Source organism: Bos javanicus, chromosome 18 (assembly GCF_032452875.1).
Source record: "Bos javanicus breed banteng chromosome 18, ARS-OSU_banteng_1.0, whole genome shotgun sequence".
NCBI lineage: Eukaryota > Metazoa > Chordata > Mammalia > Artiodactyla > Bovidae > Bos > Bos javanicus.
In genome coordinates, this window is record NC_083885.1 from 35,891,184 (window position 1) to 35,909,450 (window position 18,267).

General features: G+C 51.6%; 1 protein-coding gene across 2 annotated transcripts in view; it reads left to right on the top strand.

Annotated features, from left to right (window-relative positions):
• PRMT7 (protein arginine methyltransferase 7) overlaps positions 1-18,267 on the top strand; it is a 116,572-nt gene that overhangs the window by 61,790 nt on the left and 36,515 nt on the right. For both annotated transcript variants that reach the window (XM_061387671.1, XM_061387672.1), the window contains exons 21-24: positions 4,555-4,704; positions 7,310-7,499; positions 12,481-12,696; positions 15,331-17,627. The gene's annotated coding sequence lies outside the window, so the exon portion shown is untranslated. The remainder of the gene's footprint in view (positions 1-4,554; positions 4,705-7,309; positions 7,500-12,480; positions 12,697-15,330; positions 17,628-18,267) is intronic.

The window sequence follows — 18,267 nt, forward strand, 5'->3', positions numbered from 1 at the left end:
GTGTGGATGAGTAAATAAAATCAGGCATCAGTGTCTCACCAGCCTTCCGGTATAGCCCTGGGCAGCTGGGCCCGAGGGCTGAGTTTCTGGGCTCACTTACCGCTGAGGGCTGAGGCCCTGGTCCTGGGCCTCTTCAGAGACCTTGGACCCTTGGTCACTGCCCCTCTCAGGTCCTCCCTCTGCTCAGGATACCACAGGAGGCTTTGGCTCTGATAGAACCAACCAGAAGACCTCCTGAAGGAGGATGGCCCACCTCTGGCTGAACTATGAACTACTTGCTTAGGGAGGCCTCTGACCAGCCTGCAGGGTTGTCCTGGGCCTGCTCCAGAAGATATAATGGAGGGGATTAGGGGTGCTGTCTGCTACCCCAGGGAGTGGGACTTAGAGCTTCATTTGAATAAGGCTGAAAATTAGTATTTGTCCACAGCAAAGACCAACAGGGAAGCTGTCTTGGGGGGGCTATAGCCCCCCCATTCCCCTCTATTTGCTGCCACCAAACCTGTTTCCAAGGGTCTTCTGAGCCTCTGGGTTCCAGTGAATCCCTGCCTGTCTGGTAGTGGTGCCCTGTCTACACCTGCTGCTGAATCATACACTTCGGAAAAGGGAGAAAAGAACTCTTGGCTGGAGACCACATGTCCCCAGATGGCTGGTGTAGACGTGCTAGTGTAGACAGTGACTGACTTAAAAAGATAAGCACTCTGTGAAGATCCAGGTAGGCTTTTCTTCGCTTTAGCCTGTATCCTGCTTGCAAGCCTAGGACAGGACTTTTGCCTTACTTCTTCTGGGCCTACTTTGTGGACATCAGGCAAGACTGCATCTCCTGGGCCCCTTGCAGTTGGGTGGGATCGAGTGACTAGGTCTGCCCCATAAGCTGTCAGTGAAGGCGATGGGTGTCTCAGAGGGGCCAGGGTACTGCACAGCAGGTGTGCCAGCTTGGTCCCAGCGGCCACACTGGGCCTGCAGGGGATGGGAAGAGGGAGCTTGGAGATGAAGCCAGCAGCTTGGTGGGGTCAGAGCCCAGGGACCAGGCATGGTCAGACACTGTTAGGTCTTGCTGTCTGATGGTGCCTGCCAGGGCTGGAGGGGCAGGAGCAGGGGCAGGGCAGTGACTGTCAAGGCGGGAGGCTGGGGGTGCTTGGCTTCCATCCCTGCGAGTCAGAGGCAGCACCCTTACTGCTTGGGGTATTTCACTCTGCCCCAGAATTCCTGGGGGCAGAGCCTTGCTTTCTAGGTATGTATATTTGAGTGTGGGGGTGTCCTAGATGGAGACAGGAAAGTGGTGGGTGGTGGGTGGAGCAAGCACTGAGCAAGGGAGGGAGGTGAGGTGGAGAGAACTGCAAGTAGGCACGAGGAGGACAGGGACACTCAGGAGTCCAGCTTGCCAGCCTGTGCCCTTGGTGGCCACAGTGACCCAGGTTACAGGCCAGGAGGAGACAGCAGGGGAGGGGCAGCCATGGAAACTGGCCCTGAGAGGGGGCTCCAACTCATTCACTTGCAGTTTACCCTCGTTGGGTTTGTTCCACTTAAGTGCTTAGAATGTCTGGTTAGCATCCCATCCTGGGTCTCAGAATAGTGAGAGCACACGGTGCGTGCTGGCTGTGCTCTGGGAGGATTGAGTGACCCTCTGGCTGTGACCCTCTGGTAGGCTGGGAGTCTGGGCAGCCCCCAACTTGAGGCTACCTGCACTCTCCCCCCACTGCTAGACAGAAGGTGGAGAGGGTGTCTTATTGGCCTTTCTGGTAGAGATTTGGAAAGAAAATTTCTGGAACAGAGGTCAGCACCACTGAGAAAACAGTCTATGCAGTTTCAATCAGATTTGCTCTAAGATACAGGCCCAACAGGACACCTCAGCTGCTTCTCCTCATCTGTCCCTCAGCTCTTCCCCCTGGTCCTGGACCTCTGTTCTTCTCGTTCCCTCCCTGCCCTTGGGACTTCTCTTTCTCTGAGCCCTTTGTTGTTCCCTCCTCCGTGGCCCACACCCTGGAAATGCTGTACCTTCCCCTGCCTCTTCTCTTGGTTGATCTTTTGTGGGTTACCTATTCCCAGGTGTCTCTCCTGATCTCTGATCCCATGAATTTAAGTAGTGGACCAGCTCTCCATCTTCCCTTAAAAGTTTATCATTTGTCTTCCTCCACTGCTCCAACACCAGCTCTGTCTCCTGAGTACTCCTAGGTCCCTGGACCTCTTCCATACCCACCCCCTCCTCCTCCATGGTTCTGCCTCCCTAATCCCTGGCATCCATTCCCATTGGCCACACCCAATTCAGGCCTCATCTTGTCCCACCTAGACCCTGTGACAGCCATCACCTGGTCTTGGAGCTGGCCTCCCTTCTTGGTCCTTGTGGCAGCTGGTGGCACCTTTCTAAACTATACATCGGACCACATTGCCTGCTAAACTTTTAGTGGTCCTTGTTGACCCCAGGGTGACGCACCTGGCAGGAAAGAGCAGGCAGGCCCAGCAGCCTGATTGCTCAGTGACCCTGCCTACTTCTGAAGTCCCAGGGCATCCCCACCACCACCCAACCTGTGCAATTTCCCCCCAAGCCCTTCCCGTGCTCCATGCCTCTGCTGAGGCCGTTTCCTTGCAGCTATTATCTGTGCAAAAGCCTCAGCAGAGGCGCTCAGGGTTTGGAAGTCACGATGATGGTCTTATAACCAACCACTGCCAGTCCCCTCCTCTGTGGCCCCAGGGGTAACTAGAGACCTTTGACCAGGCTGAAACAAGCTATTTCTCTCCTGACAGCTGGCAGTTTCCGTGCATTTATTGCCCTTGTGCTGGCTGCACACCAGAAGGATGACCAGCCTCCCACATGCTCAGATCTACCACACTAGACACAGAACCCAGAGAGGGGAGGCTTGAGCAACGTTGGCAAATCTCATCCCAAAGGAAAGAGGCTTGAGCAACGTTGGCAAATCTCATCACACAAAGGAAGGGAGGGCTTATTGTGTGTGGCCCAGTGAGGTGTTTGCAGGGCCAGGGACCCTGCCCACATGGTGACACCACCCGCTTGGGAGCTCATCCACCCACTTCAACCTCCAGTCCTGGGGAATTTGAGCTCCTTTTTCCCCTTGTAGGCACTCAGTATTTTATCCCATCACCTGTATGTTGGGCACAGAGTAGGCAGATACTTAGAACCCCTGATGACTGACTGACTGACTGCCCCCTGCAGGCCTGGGTGGCGTCAGCAATCCAGTTCATCCAGGGTGGCCCATCAGGACCTCAAACTCATCCTCTCCCTCCCTCCCCTCCGTGCTCGCTCTCTGTGCAGGGGGTGGGGGGTGGGGTGGCTATGAGCCCATCCATGGCAGAGACATGAGGGAGACTAGAAATGAGCCTCAGAGAGGCAGAACAAACAGATCCACCTCATGGGGAATCTGAGCAGATGCTGCACAGAACGCACCTCCCAGAATGAGCTCTTGACACTGAATGGTGCATCTACATGGTACAACCACCCCAACCAGATACCACTGGTTCCATTTACAGATAAGAAAAATGAAACTCGGAAAAGTAAACAACAGTCCCTGAGCGGTGTAGCCTGGTCACCGGATCTCAATTCTCCTTTCCTTTCTGCATTTCCACCAAGATTAAATACAAATGATATGCAAACACGTGCAAAATATGCAAGTGAGCGCTGTCCAGCACCAAGCCCACCTACCTCTGGGACAAGTTCACCACACTATCCCCCTTGTCCTGCCTGTTCTTACCCATCCCTTTTCCAGTTCCTGAAGGTTACATTTGTCACCTACCCCCACTGATCCCTTAGTGAAGACCCCAATAATCTTCCATGTGAACTGCCAGCCTCATCCAGCTCCCTTTTTGTTTTTCCATCTAGTCATCATCACGTTGAACCCCCATATCTCCCTTCCCCCAGCTTGGTGACCTCCCCGAGAAACCAGGAAAGCATCTAATTTGCGTATTTGGGAGGGAGCAGGTTCTTAAAATGATCTTGCTGTCCTGGCTACTGGACTGAGGTTCCGAACTTTCCAGGGGTCTCTGTGTTTCTGGTTTCCACTTTTATTCTAATGGTTTGACTTATTTCTCTGAGATGGACTCAAGACTAGAATTACAAGGTAAAGTTCAAAACTTCTGATACACATTGCCACACTGCTTTTCTCGAAGGTCATTTGAGAGTGCCTGTTTCACAGTATCCTTGCCAGCTCCAGGTTTTGCACTAAAAAAAACTTTTTTTATAGTTCAGTGGGAAATGATATCTGATTGTATTTTCCAGGATATTTAAATTGTATTCCTTCATTTTTGCAAAATACTGCCTCAATCTTTTTCTGCCTTATTGAAGGAGTTTGCATTTTCAGTCTCCATAGATTTGCCTGCGTCAGACATAACCCTTCTGCAGGCACTGAACCACGAGGGTGGGTTCAGAATGGGAGCAAACTGTTTGCCCCAGACTGCTTACACTAGAGCTGTGTTTTCAAACTTTTTATCCAAGAAGCAGAACCTTATCTCAATCTCAGACAGCAACTCTTTATATAAAATGTGGATAAGTAATCTATGAAGGGAGGCCTGAAGGGTCCTCTCCCATCCCCCTCTCCCTTCCAGAAGCCCCTCATACCTGAGGAGGCGCCGCTGGGAGCTTCTCGTCTTTCTGGCAGAAGAGGGAGCACTCACTTCGGAGTCAAGGACCTGAAAAGAAATGAGCGGTTCACAGAAGTGCCCGGAACTCAACAGTCACCGAGCAGCCCAGTACAGGTGAGCCGGGCACAAAGACCTAGGGGCCGCACCTGTGCAGGAGGCACCGCCACACCCTCCACGTCGCCAAGGAGAGGGTGTGGGCCCCATGGTCCCCACGAAGTTCAGCCAGAAGGGGTGGGGGCGGAGGTTTGTGGGATAGACAGGCTGGGGATACGCGGGTTGACAGGTGGGGAAGACTCTGGGTGGGAGGCATGAGGCTTCCATTTGAACAGCTGGACCCAGACCAGGCCAGAGCTGTGCAGGGTGAGGGGCGGGGAGAGGCGAATTCAGAGCGTCAGCAGTGGGGCCAGGGTTTGATCTGATAACTGCAGCTAGAACAATCAGAGCTCTTCCCAGGAGCTTTGTATAATCTCAGCCTCCCGAGATACCTGAGGGCGGGGGGAGGAGGGGTGGAGAGCTGAACCCAGACCCGGAAAAAGAGGGACCGTGGCTACTGGGACAGGGGTGGGTGGGAGGAGGAAGCCGTTTGGCAGCAGATAAGGAGTGGAGGAGACAGACCGGCAGAGGGAAGGCTCGGCGCGGACACTTCGTGAACCCAGTGGGGTCTTCGGAGGGGAGTGCGTTTGGGAGGGCACTCGTGTGCGCGGAGACCTTTGGACACGAAGCCACCGGCTCCCCGCATTCCCTGCTGACCCAGTCGGAGGATCGGGCGGGCTCAGACACTCACTCCCCAGGAGGGTCTCTTGGGCTCACTCTCTGGCTCCGCCCCTCCGTTCTAGCCCCGCCCCGGCCTCAGGTGCCGGACCCGCCCCGACTTCTGGTCCCGGCCCCTGGGTCTCGGACACTGCCTGGACTGACTCTCTGGCCCCGCCTCCTGAAACCTGGCCCTAGGCAAGAGCTCTCTGGCCGCGCCCCCTGGCCTCAGGCAAAGTCCTAGCTCTTTAGTCCCTTCTTCCAACCCCAAGTCCCGCCCCCGACTTTCCAGCTGAATCCCTGGCTTTTTGGTTCCGCCCAGCCCGCACCCCGCGCGGAGCTCGTTGGTCTTCCACTTTCTCAAGGCAGTCCTGCTGCCCATCGGCGCAGAGCCCTCTTATCCACCCTCCCATCGCAGGCGAGGCAGAAGTCACTCACTCCCCAGAGTCCTTGTGGACCAGCCTCTGTCCTTTAGTTAACACTTATTTTGCAAATCACCCAAAGTGTTTCAGAGGAGCCTGAAATTTGTGTCCCAAGTCCTCTGCCCTCAAGCCTGAGTGGAGCTGGAAGGTGTGTCTTCTCACTTGGGAAATAGTTGGCGACCTCCTGATTAGGGTTACACTCGAAAAGCTCCAGTGAGACAAGAATTCTAGCCGGCTGAAAGATCTTGGACAAGTCATTTAACTTCTGAGCCTCAGATGCCCCCTCCCCTGTAACACTGGGGTTCACTACAGAGTCTTGGATGGTCATGGCCAGGACCAAGCGAGCACAGGGACTCATGTTACCAGATCAGAGTGGGAAGAAGGAAGCAGAGGAACCCTAGGTCCTCACTGTGCAGGAGGGGGCCCTTGTTTCCATGGGGACACCCTGGCTTATTTCCTGGCTTATTTTCCTGAGTTTCCTGATGAGCTTATTTCCTTCCCAGTCTTCCCTCTCCGCCTGTGGTGTAGGGAGTCCACCCTGCCGAGAGGTTAGAGGATGGCCTACTGTCTTGGCCTCCAGGGGATGCCTTGTCCCCTGTGCCCTGGACACCAGCCTCCTCACCCTCAGTAAGCTGACAACCCACCCTCACCTCTCTCTTTCACCCTCTCATCGGGCTGACCTGCCCCTAGACCACAGGCTGGCACGCATCTGGAAGTGGACATAAAAGAGGCATTCCTCTCCGGAGCCATCCCAACCTGTGCGGCAATCCCAACCTGTGCCTTCTCCACGAGCAGTGAAGAGCTCCCACCTCATCTCTCAATGAGAAATTTGTTAAGGAGGGTCTTTGTCCTTAGATGTTCCCCATACTATCCCCCATAGGCTGTATAGCATCTCTCCCCTACCAGATTCTTCTGAAAAATCCCCTGTGTGTTTGTTTTTCAAAATAAAATTAATCGACAGGAACTATTTAGGGAGGGTTTCCTGAGGGGAAGTGGAAGGAATCTCTGCAACCTTGAGATTACAGAACCTTTTCTTTTCTCAAAAGAAAAACATGTCAGAGCACTGGTATTCTGAGCCAGACCTTGTTTTGAAATATGCTCCCCTCTGTCCTTTAACAAACTACAGCCTTTCTCCCTCTTTGAAAATAAGATCACATCAAGTCAGGGATTAGAAATGGGAAAAATTCAATCAGAACCTCCCTCTGCCAGTTATACATCTCAGTACACTCCTAGGCGAGCAGAATCAGCTCCCACTACAACCCAGCTCAGCATCATCATTCAGAACGCACCGGTAGGAAATGGTGAAACAGAAGGGCCTTTCATCCTGAGTGAGCGAGGCCTGCAGCACTGCTCTTCTAGCTCCGGAAGCTGGCGGTGTCTGGGGCCAGTGGAGTCAGGGCCTGTTGCTTAAATAGGCAGTGGGAGGGTCTGGGGGGGGGGGCGGGCATGGAAAGTGGGCCATTTACCCAGCACAGCCAGGCAGTGTCTGCCGAGCCAGCAGTGGTCCTCAGCACGCGCCTGCCTGCTTGTCCACCGTGAACCTCAAGCCCACAGGTCCCTAGACCACAGACCAGCACCTGGGATGACCCCTGATGGACGTGCTGCTCCAAGTGAGACCACGTGCCCAGACACACGGAGCTTGGTCCGGGTTCCTGGATGCCTCTTCCTGTCCTGAGACACAGCCTGTCTGGGCAGCAGAACCAACTGTGGAGTTGGATGGACCTGCTCCCAAGACCAGTAAGTAGTGGGCATCAAGCAGGGTATCTCACCAAGTCTCGGTTTCTACTTTCTTAAAATGAGGATAACACTGACTTCATAGGTTCAGAAATAATGTTTGCAAAGGTTCTAGCACCTAAGAGGCTGATTTATTTATCCACATGATGATGCTGGAGTCAGGTTACTGTCAACAAGGTTCAAGTCTAGAGAGGTTTGGTAACTTACACAAAGTCACACAGCCCTTTAGCTGAGTGTCAGAGTCAGACTTCGTGCAGACCTGAGACTAAGTTGGGCTGGCAGAAACCCCTTGAGGTGAAGGTAGGGAGCAACTGCTGGCCTTGGGGAAATGTCTTGACTGAACTCTGGTGAAGGAGTTACCCCTAGAAACCCAATACAGAGATAAGGGAAGAGGCATGGCTGGACAGGCAAGCTGAGATGGCCAGTCTGTGCATTTGGTTGGGACCTTAGAGGGGATGCAGAAGTATCCTAGAGGAACTACTAGGTGTGGCTAGTGAGAGGAGTTTGTTTCTTCTTTCCACTTGTACAGAGCAAATCTCGTTTCAGAGCATAACTAATACATGGGTAGAATTGCACATTTTCCCCTTAGGTTCAGCTTCATCACTCAAGATGTTAGTCCTTTTGTCATTTTAATTTCAAAAGAACCTCTTTCTTCATTTCAGCTTGCCAGATAATTTATCATTCAAAAATACAACTGGCAAATGTTTCTTTCTTTCCTTGAGAGTCAAACTCGAAAGGCACAGTGTGTGTACTTTAGTTCTAGGCTGAACTGTTTTTTCATCTCTGGAAACTTTTCTTGTATTATTTCTTTCCAGATGTTTCCCTCATCATATACCCTACCCCATTCATCACTCTGTCTCCTATTTTGGGGGCTTCCCATTTCCCATTTTTCAAATCAGTTATTTACGCCTCTCTTTGTTTTCTGTGTCTCCATTTCTGGCTGGCTGTTTTCTTTTATCCTCAACATCACTGTTTCCTTTGTTCTGTTGTTTCAGTTATGCAAACTGCTACATCCAGATGTTTTCAGTTCTTTTATAGTCATGGAATTACAGCCATTTGTTGTTGTTGTCATTCTGATCTGTTCCCGTTAATAGTATTTTCGTCATGTATTTCTTTCAAAGTAGTTACTACTAAGTTTGCCTTACTTGCTCCAGAGGCTTTGCAGATTCCATCATCTAAAAAACAAGTTCATTGATGTTTCTTGAGGGCCCACTGTATGGAGACACAGCTGCTCAGCACCTAGCTTGTAACTGCTTCCCTTCCAAGTTTAGCTCAGAACTGTGCAGTTAGAGCTGCTTTGAGGGAGATTCTGATTAACTAAGATTTATTGCATCTTGTTTTTGAAAAGATGTTCTATGTGCAATGTACTAAGATTTTTTTTTTTTTTAAGGAGTAAGAAAATTAGGGCTAAGGGAAAATAAAGGTGGAAAAAACATGAAGCAGAGATGGGAGGATGGAGTGAATGAGGGGGTCTTGATTCTGACCTCAGACGCGCACAGAGGGGATTCATTTTATAACTAAAACCTGTCCTTTTGATGTTTGTTTTTGTTGACCCTTCAAGTTCTTTCTTGAACGGCTACAGCACAGAATAGCTCCCTGGTGCAGCTCAGTCTGCAAGCCCCCAGGGTGGGAAATACTTTTTTGTTTTGTTCCCAATAGGAATGGAGTTGAAAAGAAACAGAGGTGAGATATATTCATGACGTGTGAGCGGCTGCATGTAAACACTGGAAGATACCTCTTGCTTGTCTTTCAAAAGTCAGTATTGATTGAGCAGCTAATTAGCTGTGTATTTCCTGTGCTCTAAATTGGATTGTTTCCCTGTTTTGGGGTGGCAGGTGTCTTCTGGGTGGGGGTTCTCTGTTCCCATAGCGCGCCAGGGTGGCCTTATTTCACACCTCTCAGGAAACAGCCTTCCGAGTGACAGATTGATCGCTGTATGGGTGGTTACCAAAAAAGATCTTGTTTTATTAGCTGTTTGTCTTGCAAAGTGAAATCAATTTTTTTTTTAACTTTATGAAAATGTCATCGTCCTGGGATTTGAAAACTTGCCCTCTGGTTTCAAGGAAAGATTGGCAGATTCCACAGGTAAAGAGCTGTAATGTCAGGGACTCATTCGAGCCCTTGAGTAATGAGCTTGGCTGTGGCCCCCAGCCCGGGTTCTCTCGTGGTGAGGGGAGGCTACCCAGGGCCAGCTGGGCACCAAAGGATGTTGCCAAACCTCATCCTGGTGCCTGAAATGATGCCCCCCCCTTTTATTTTAATACATCAAAGGAACATAAACATCAAGAGATTCATGCACATGAATCCTCATGTGTGGGTAATTTTGCTTTTCTGATTGAGGAAGAAATAGAAAACATTCCACTTTTTTTTTTTTTTTACAGTAAAAAAATGAAAAGATCCTGATGCTGGGAAAGATTGGGGGCAGGAGGAGAAGGGGATAACAGAGGATGAGATGGTTAGATGGCATCTCTGACTCAATGGACGTGAGTTTGGGTAAACTCTGAGAGTTGGCGATGGACAGGGAGGCCTGACGTGTTGCATTTCATGGGCTCCCAAGGAGTTGAACACGACTGAGCGACTGAACTGAACTGAACTGAACTGAAAATCAAGGAAATATATTAAACAATTTAAAAAGTATTTGCTTTCCTATTGGTGGCACTTAAAGAGAGAAAGAGGAGATTGAAAGCAGTGGAGAGAAGGCAGGGGCCAGAGTCCTGCCTCCAGGGACCACCCCCCCCCCCCACCCCACCCCGCCCCGCGCCGCCCTGCCCTGCCCTCCCTACTCCCAGCCCCACAGGCCGGGCCCCTGCAGTCTTGTGGGCAGAGACTTATTCCTGGGCCTCTTCCTCTCCCTCACCTTGTCCTGTCCAGAGGCAGTCCCTCCCAGCTCTGTGGTCCATTTTCAGTCCCTGCTTCCCCTTTCTCTGGCTGTCATCTCCACTTAGGCCTCCTCATTTCTTGCCAGCATGGTGGCACAGTCCCCAAGCCTATGTGTGGCACCTTCATGCTCCAAGTCCAAGCCCATGATCCCCACCACAAGCAGTCTGAGTTCCTCCTGCCCTTGGCCAGCACTTCAAATCTCCCTCCACACTCAGAAAATCTGCCTCCCTTGCCTGATTTGGGGGCCCTGCCCTCCACAGCCTTGCTTCTGCCATGATTCATTCGGATGGCCTCAACCTGTGGCTTTCCTCTTTCCTGGAACATGCCATGCTCTTTCACACCTCTGTGTCTTTGCACATGCTGTCCCCTGTATCTGGAACACCCTCCTCAGCTGGTCTACCTGGCACCCAGCCTCTAAGGTTCAGCACTGCAGCTCTCAAGCCCCTCCCTTCAGTCGCACGCCCACTGGGCTTTGTGCTGGCAGCCCAGAGCCCCCAAAGCAGCAAGCACTGAGCCCAGTCCCTGAGAGGCACCCAAGGAACCTTGGTTGAAATAATAAAATGGTTTCTAGCCAGCTTCAGTTCCGGAAGTTCCAGAAGGATCAGTTCCCTCTGTATATTCCAGGTGGCACAGCAGGAGCTGTGAGAAAACTCCCCACTGTTTGAACTAGTGCATTGATTAGGCTGCCTTAAAGGTGAAAGGACCCATGTGAACTCCTGTGTGTGGTGGCAGTGCCTACTGCCTGCAGCTGGCTGAGATCGCACCATCACCATCACCCATGTTTAGGGGGCACCAACCGTGTGCCAGAAACTGTGTTGAGGATATTGCATGCAGAACCACTTGTTTAATTCTCTGAACAGCCTGGGAAGGCTGGGTATTATTGTTCCCATACTTGGAGAGGGAAACAGAGGCTTGAGGAGGGTAAGTGACTTGTCCAAGTCAGAGTGGCAGAGCCCAGACTCTGTGGGGAGGACTTATCTATGGCCCCCTCCTGGCTCAGATTTTGACCCCCCACCCAGGACTCCCTAATGCCACAGAGGCATGTGCAGTCCAGGGACGAACACCCCAGGGGTCTGGGAAGCCTTGTAGCCTCCACCCTCCCCTCTCTGATGCCCTCATCCTCTGTCCCTGGGGAACTTAGCACCAGAGTGTGGATGGGGCTGTTGTCTTGGACAGACAGCTGGTGAGGCTCGGAAGGTTAGAACCAGCAGAAGCCAGATAGAGCTCTAGTCGTGGGGCCAGGGAGGGGTTGAGGGGACATGCTGGCCAAGCTCAGTTTATCTTACCTGCTCCTTCAGCCTGGCCCCCCACCATCTGTTCTCACCCAGAAATCAAAGTGATCTTTCTGCATGCAAACCTGAGCACCTTCCAAGCTTAACACACTTTCATTGCCCCCAGAATAAAATCCCTGCCCTGAGCCCACCATCCTCTCCCAAATTCTCTGCTAGTCTCCTCCTCTGCTTGTGGAGGAGGACTTTCCTCTGTGGTCCCTCAGAGCAGGCCTTTCCTTGTTCTGTCCCCTCGTGCTGAAGTCCCCCCGCCTTGTTTGGTTGATAGCTCCTCAGCTGAAAAGTGTCCTCCTCAGGGAAGCCCTCCTAATTTCCCCCAGCGTTCAGTATTAGGGCCTCCTGTGGAAGCTCCCAGCCCTGCCTCCCAGGTGAGCTCGGAAGGGGCTGGGACCTAGCCACCTGCATACTGACAAGGGCAAGGGGACTGACACATGTGGGCAGCAACGAACCCCAAGTGTGACCCTCCAGAGGGAGATGCCAAATATGGTTGCAGGATGTTGGGGTCTTATGGTGGGAGGGGGATTGTCCAAGAGGCAGGCAGTGCCTGGAACATGCAGGGCTGTGGCCACGTGGACCCCAAGCTGAAGCCACAGCTGGACACCATTCTCGAGGAAGGCAGGGGGAGGAAAGAAAGAGGTCAAGGACAGACTTGGAGACTTATCCCATTTTTGGCTTAGTGAGGAAAGAGGAGCCAAAAAGAGCACTTGGGAAAAGGCGGAAGAATGCAGAAGGAAAAAAAAAAAAAAAGGAAGCTAAGATATAGCACTGTTTTTATTTAGTTCTCAGATAGTCTTAATTTTTTTTGTTTCCCTTAGAATAGCTGAAACAGGAGGGCCCTACGTGGCAGTCCCTGGGATGAGAAAACCGTGTGTCAAAGCTGCTACCGAGTCCCTCTCTATTTTTACCTTCCTCACACTACCTCTTTGAGCCTGGAGGAGGCATCCTGGCCTGAGGTGGCCCGAGCTGGCGTCTCTGAGGCAGATTCAGCCAGCCCTCAGCTCGTTCTCCAGAAACCACCACCAAAAAGCCAGGTATTCACTTTTCTTGACCAGAAATAAACGTGTTAGACAAATGTCCACAGGCAGTCTTGAGGGATGTGAACACGGAATCACCCCATAAATTTACTTTTGTTTTCTTTCCTTGGTTCAAAGTTGGGGTTTAAAAAAAAAAGTTGGGGTTTTTTGTCCGTACTAGTTAAACATTAAAATTGGACAGTAATTAATGTCCTTAAAATAGAATGTCCGTATTCCCAAGTTTAGAAAGAAAAACCACCTAGAAGAGAAAAATGTGGACGCATGTGAAATGCCATTCCATCAACCACGGCGGCTTTCATCAGCCTTGACTGGGAGCCCTGCCCAGTGGGGTTTGCGGGATAGCAGCCCATGTATGTGGTCTCTGTTCACCCTGTCCTCCGCCCGCCCCCCCGCCCCCAGGCTCCAGATCAAGGAACCCTGACATATATGGCCTGGAGCCCTCAGGGTGCGCCAACCTCTAATTACATTTCTTTTTTTAAATATTGATAAACAGTTCCTCTGTTGATGCAAATGTTTTTAAACACCGAGCCTGCAGCTTCTGGCTCAGAACAGACAGAATGGATCCTCCAGGCCTCCTTGGGCCTTGAAGCTTCTCCCCATTTGCCTGGGCCCTTGGCCTCTCATTGGACCACTGAAGGAAGAAAACTGTCCCTCTGGCTTCCCTGGTGGCTCAGATAGTAAAGAATCTGCCTCCAGCGTGGGAGACCTGGGTTTGATCCCTGGGTCAGGAAAATCCCCTGGAAGAGAGAATGGCTACCCAATCTAATATTCTTGCTTGGAGAATTCCATGGACAGAGGAGCCTAGGGGGCTATATAGTCCATGGGATCAGAAAGAATTGGACATGACTGAGTAACTAACGCTTTCATTTACCTGGATGGGGGTTTGCGGGGTGGGGGGAGGGTCACTTCAGGATTCAAAATCAGGCCTGGCTGGGCTGCAGGGTAAGGCTCACATCCCCCAGGTGGGGACTTCTGGCCTCTCTGTCTAGCTGGGCTCCTACTCTGGGTCAGGGTGGAGGTGGGGAGGGTGAGGTGGAAGGGGCCAGCTTCCGCTGCCCGGTGGCCTGATGCTGCACTACACATATGTCACCACCTTGCTTCCTGAATGGGTATTGGTCCCTGGTCCCACAGGTTTGTATGTAAACAGGATGACAGTGGAGTCCCCCCGACCCCAATTCTCCCCACCATGGCTGCTACATAGGATGGAGGGGAGGGGCAGTGGAGGGGACCCCTTCTAGTCCCACAGAGTCAGAAGAGCTAAATGCCATCCATTCCATCTTGGGGACACTGACATACCAGGACCCTCCAGGCCCAGACTCCCCCTGACGTAGCTGACTGCACTGTGTGGGGAGGATGGTGGTCCCCGTGGCTCCTGGATGACTCAGAGCCCACTTGGCTGCTTCTTGCCCAGACTGCCCAGTTCCCTGTCCTTATTGATCAGAGGACTTGACCAGCAGCCAGGTATCGTCATCGCTTCTGAAATGACCACGTCCAGAGAGGAGCACCTTGTTACAAACGCAGCAGGTCGGTGAGGCCTGTGATACTGCAAAGCCATCGGCTTTGTGGGTCTGAGGCTGAGTTCCTGACATCGCCACACCTCCCCATCTGACATCGTAGCAGGTCAACCGCTATTGTTAACCATTTCACAGATGAGGAAACTGAGGCCCAGAGAGGTAAAGCACACTGCCTGAGATCGCAAGGGAGGAGTTGGGATTTGAACCCAGGTCCATCTGATTCTGAAACCAGAGAGCTTCTCAATCTATCCTGTCACAGAGCATCCTGGTCTCACCTCCTGCCTTTGGCAAGTGGTCTCTGGAAGGGGGCACCCTCAGATGTCAGCATCATGGGTGATGTGGTCCTGGGTGAGGGTCAAGGGCTCTATGGAGGTACTGGAAGCCATGGTGCTTCTTATCAAGTCTTGCGCAGGTCTCCTTGGATGTCCTTCTTAGTTGGGGGACCTGTTAGCATGACCCATCTGGACTGCAATTTAAGAAGCAATCGTGATCAGCTTGGTGACCATCAGGCCTTTCTGCTACATGCCAGGAAATGGACCTAACCCTGTTATAGGGTAAATCAGATATAATCAGCTGCTAATTCAATGGAGTGACTCTATCAACATTTATCAAGATACAGAAGCTGGTCTAGTGAGTTAGACAACAGTGATGGTTGGATTAGACTCATAAGAAGAACCAACCAGTACTTTCTGAGAGCTTTAAAAAAAATTAAGTGGAAGAGACGCTTTCTCAGTGCCATACGTTATAGGTATACACAGGTATACACATGTGTCCCAAATGTAGATGGAGGTGACTTTTAGACTGGCTACGTGCACACCTGCAGCCTCATCCTGCTATGGTCTCATCTTTCCAGTCCTGACAGAGATACCTAGACCCCTGGAACACTGCCCTGTTCAAAACTGAAGCTGGGAGATCAGCCAGTAAATGGGGCTGGCCCTTCCCTTTCTGTCTGAGGATCATAAAATTCTCAGCCATGGAGTTCGTGGACATAGAAAATGTCTGACCAGCTCTGAGTGGGAAAGAATTTCTCTGCTAACTGGTGGTTTGGGAGTCACATAGGCCATAATCATATTATCATATCATATTAGTGAGGACTGATTGGATCTGTTACTTCCAGATTAGATTGAAATTTTGGTCCCCACTTTGTTCCCGACTGCCAGCCCAGCTGACCACCAGGGAGTGACCCAAGACCCTTCTCTGCAAGCTCACAGAGGTGGTGGCCACTAAGAGCCAACAACGTTCCACAGACTCCTACCCCAGCCTCCCTTTGCTGTAGAAGCCTGCCTTCTAGACCCCTCTGCAAGGAAGAACACTCCCGCCCACACGGGGGCCGGCTAGTGACTTTCCTCTCATCCATCAAGCTCCTCTTTAGGACTGTGCTTCCCCAGCTGCTCTCACAGGTGTAAGGTCTAACTCCTATAATAAATATCTCATGCCATCGTGTTTGTATGGTTCTGCCTTCCTGACTGAGCCCTGAGCAATACAGCACCCTCAGTGTCTCTCCCCCATAAAATGGGGGTGGTGTGAGATATACCAGGCCTTAGAGGAGGACTGCATCCAGGTGCTAAGGGCTGTGGGCCTGGGATTGATCCTGGCGGGTACATTTGTCACCATCTGAGTACAAGCTGAGGATTTCCTGGGTGGTGCTAGTGGTAAAGAACCTACCTGCAGTGCAGGAGATGCTGGAGATGCAAGGTTTGATCCCTGGGTTGGGAAGATCTCCTGGAGAAGGAAATGGCAACCCACTCCAGTATTCTTTTCTGGAGAATCCCATGGGTAGAGGAGCCCGGCGGGCTACAGTCCATAGGGTTGCGAAGAGTCAGATACAGCTAAGCACGAGGAGTAAGAGGACAAGCTTTAGGCCAGAATCATCTCAGTTGGGCTTTAGTGTTCTGGCACTGGTGGTGGGAGCCCCGCTGAGCAGGGCTCACATGAGCTCGGCAGACATGGTCATGCTGGTGGTGGAAGGTGTGGGTGGCCTTCCCAAGGTCTGACTGGTTGCCCAGCCCAGTGGGCATTGTAACTGAGTGTTAAAGGCAATGGCTGGGTAGAGCCTTTGCTTTCGGACGCTGGTATCTCAGTCCAGGACTCACCCCCAAGTTGGCACATCATTCCCCTGGAAGCCAGTCTGTGCTGAATTAGGAGGCTTCCAGGAAGATGCTGAGAAGGGAAGAATGGCTCACTGGGACTGAGACCAGCTCTGCTGACTTGCTGGTAAGGAGGCTTTGTTCCTGGAATGATGAGGAGCTAGTCTTGCCTCTTTGAAGCTGGAGATGAGATTTGTAACCACCGCTTCTGTCCCAGGGGCTATCCACACAGCACACCTGCCCACTATATTCAGGTCCCTGCTCAAACATCATCTCCTTGACATGGCCTCTACCACCCTATATAAAATAACACTCTTTCCACCACTCTCTATGCCCTTACCTGGCTCCACTTTCCTTTCCCGAATATCACCGTTTCACACAGTATGCAGTTCTGTATTGTCTTTCCTCCTCCAATAGGAGGTAAAGCCCATCAAGGCAGGGACTGCGTCTGTCTTGTTCCCCATGATCACCCAGAACAGCGCCAGCTTAGAGCAGTTGTTGTTGTTTAGTCACTCAGTCGTGTCCAACTCTGTGACACCGTGGACTGTAGCCCATCAGGCTCTGTCCATGGGATTTTCCAGGCAAGAATACTGGAGTGGGTTGCCATTTCCTTCTCTGTGGGATCTTCCCAACCCAGGGATCCAACCCATGACTTCTGCATTGGCAGGAGGATTCTTTACCACTGAGTCATCAGGCTCATAGAAGACACCAGTGCAAATTCGCTGCAGGTCAGAACTGCCTTCTGTGTAAAGAAAAGTGTCCTGATCTCCCCTCCATTTGTCTTTCTCCTCCTAACCCAGAGGAAGGCTACTTCTTGGAGTCAGGAATGTTGCTTTGATCGGTTAGGTACCAAACAGGAGTTCTCAACATCCAGGGTTTTTTAGTTTTTTAAGTCTTTTTTTTCCCTAATCACTACTCTTGATCATGGAATCTGTAACCATTTTGGAAGTGGATTTAGTATGATTAAATTCTTTCCTAGCTTAATTCTTTATGGAAAACAAAAGTTTTAAATGAAGCGGATTAGAGTGGATTTGCTGATGTTTGATCGTCTGCAGGATAATTCACCCGGCTTCCCTCAGCCCCAAGGCTGGGCCAGCACCCTGAAGGATACGTCACTGGATCCTCCTAAGTGGAGGAGAGAAGATCCCCATTTTTACAGAATGCCCGTGACTGAATGGGCTGAGGCCCTTGAGGAACTCTCAGAACACCTAGGGGCTTCACTCTGCAGGGAGTGCCAGTCCTGGGATGAGGGGCAGCAGGCCATCCCTGGCCTGGTTACCGTGTTTCCTCCTGGAGTACCCACGACCACAGCTCAGCAGATGCAAGGGTGAGTGTGCAAGGCTGGGGCACGAGGAGGCTCTGGGTCGGGGGGGAACCTCTAGTAGTGGGACTGCTGGACGAGTCTAGGTCCCTCAGGAGCAGGAGGCGAGCACCTGGTCTCTGGCCCACCTGTCATGAGGTTCCTGGCCACAGAGGCTGTGCACAGCCCAGCCCAGTACAGAATCAGGGGGATCACGACAGCCTGAAACACTTTCCAAGAATAGAGCATAGACAAGAAAGCTCTCTGCCTGAATTGGAGATGAAAAGGCACTGATACTTGGCGGGGCCCCTCCAGTGACTTGGAACACTCTGCAGGAGACCTTGTTCTTGGCGACACCAGATGTGGGGCAACCGCTGTGACCTTGGTCACATGTGTGCAGACTTGTGAGGGCCTGTGGGCCTGGCTGGGAAAGACCCTAGCTCTTACCCAGACACTTGGTAACTCTTAGAAAATGGGATTTCCCTCTTCTGATGATTTGATTTTTAACTTATTTCTGGAATTTGTAGCTTTTAGTGGAGACCTACATCTGAGGCACTATGGGTAGAGACAGCGAGGTTACTTCCCCCCAAGGCAGGTGATTTGATAAAGGTTTGGGGTCACATCCTTAGGACTCATGGCTGCCCTGTGTCTTCTGTCCCCATGGCAG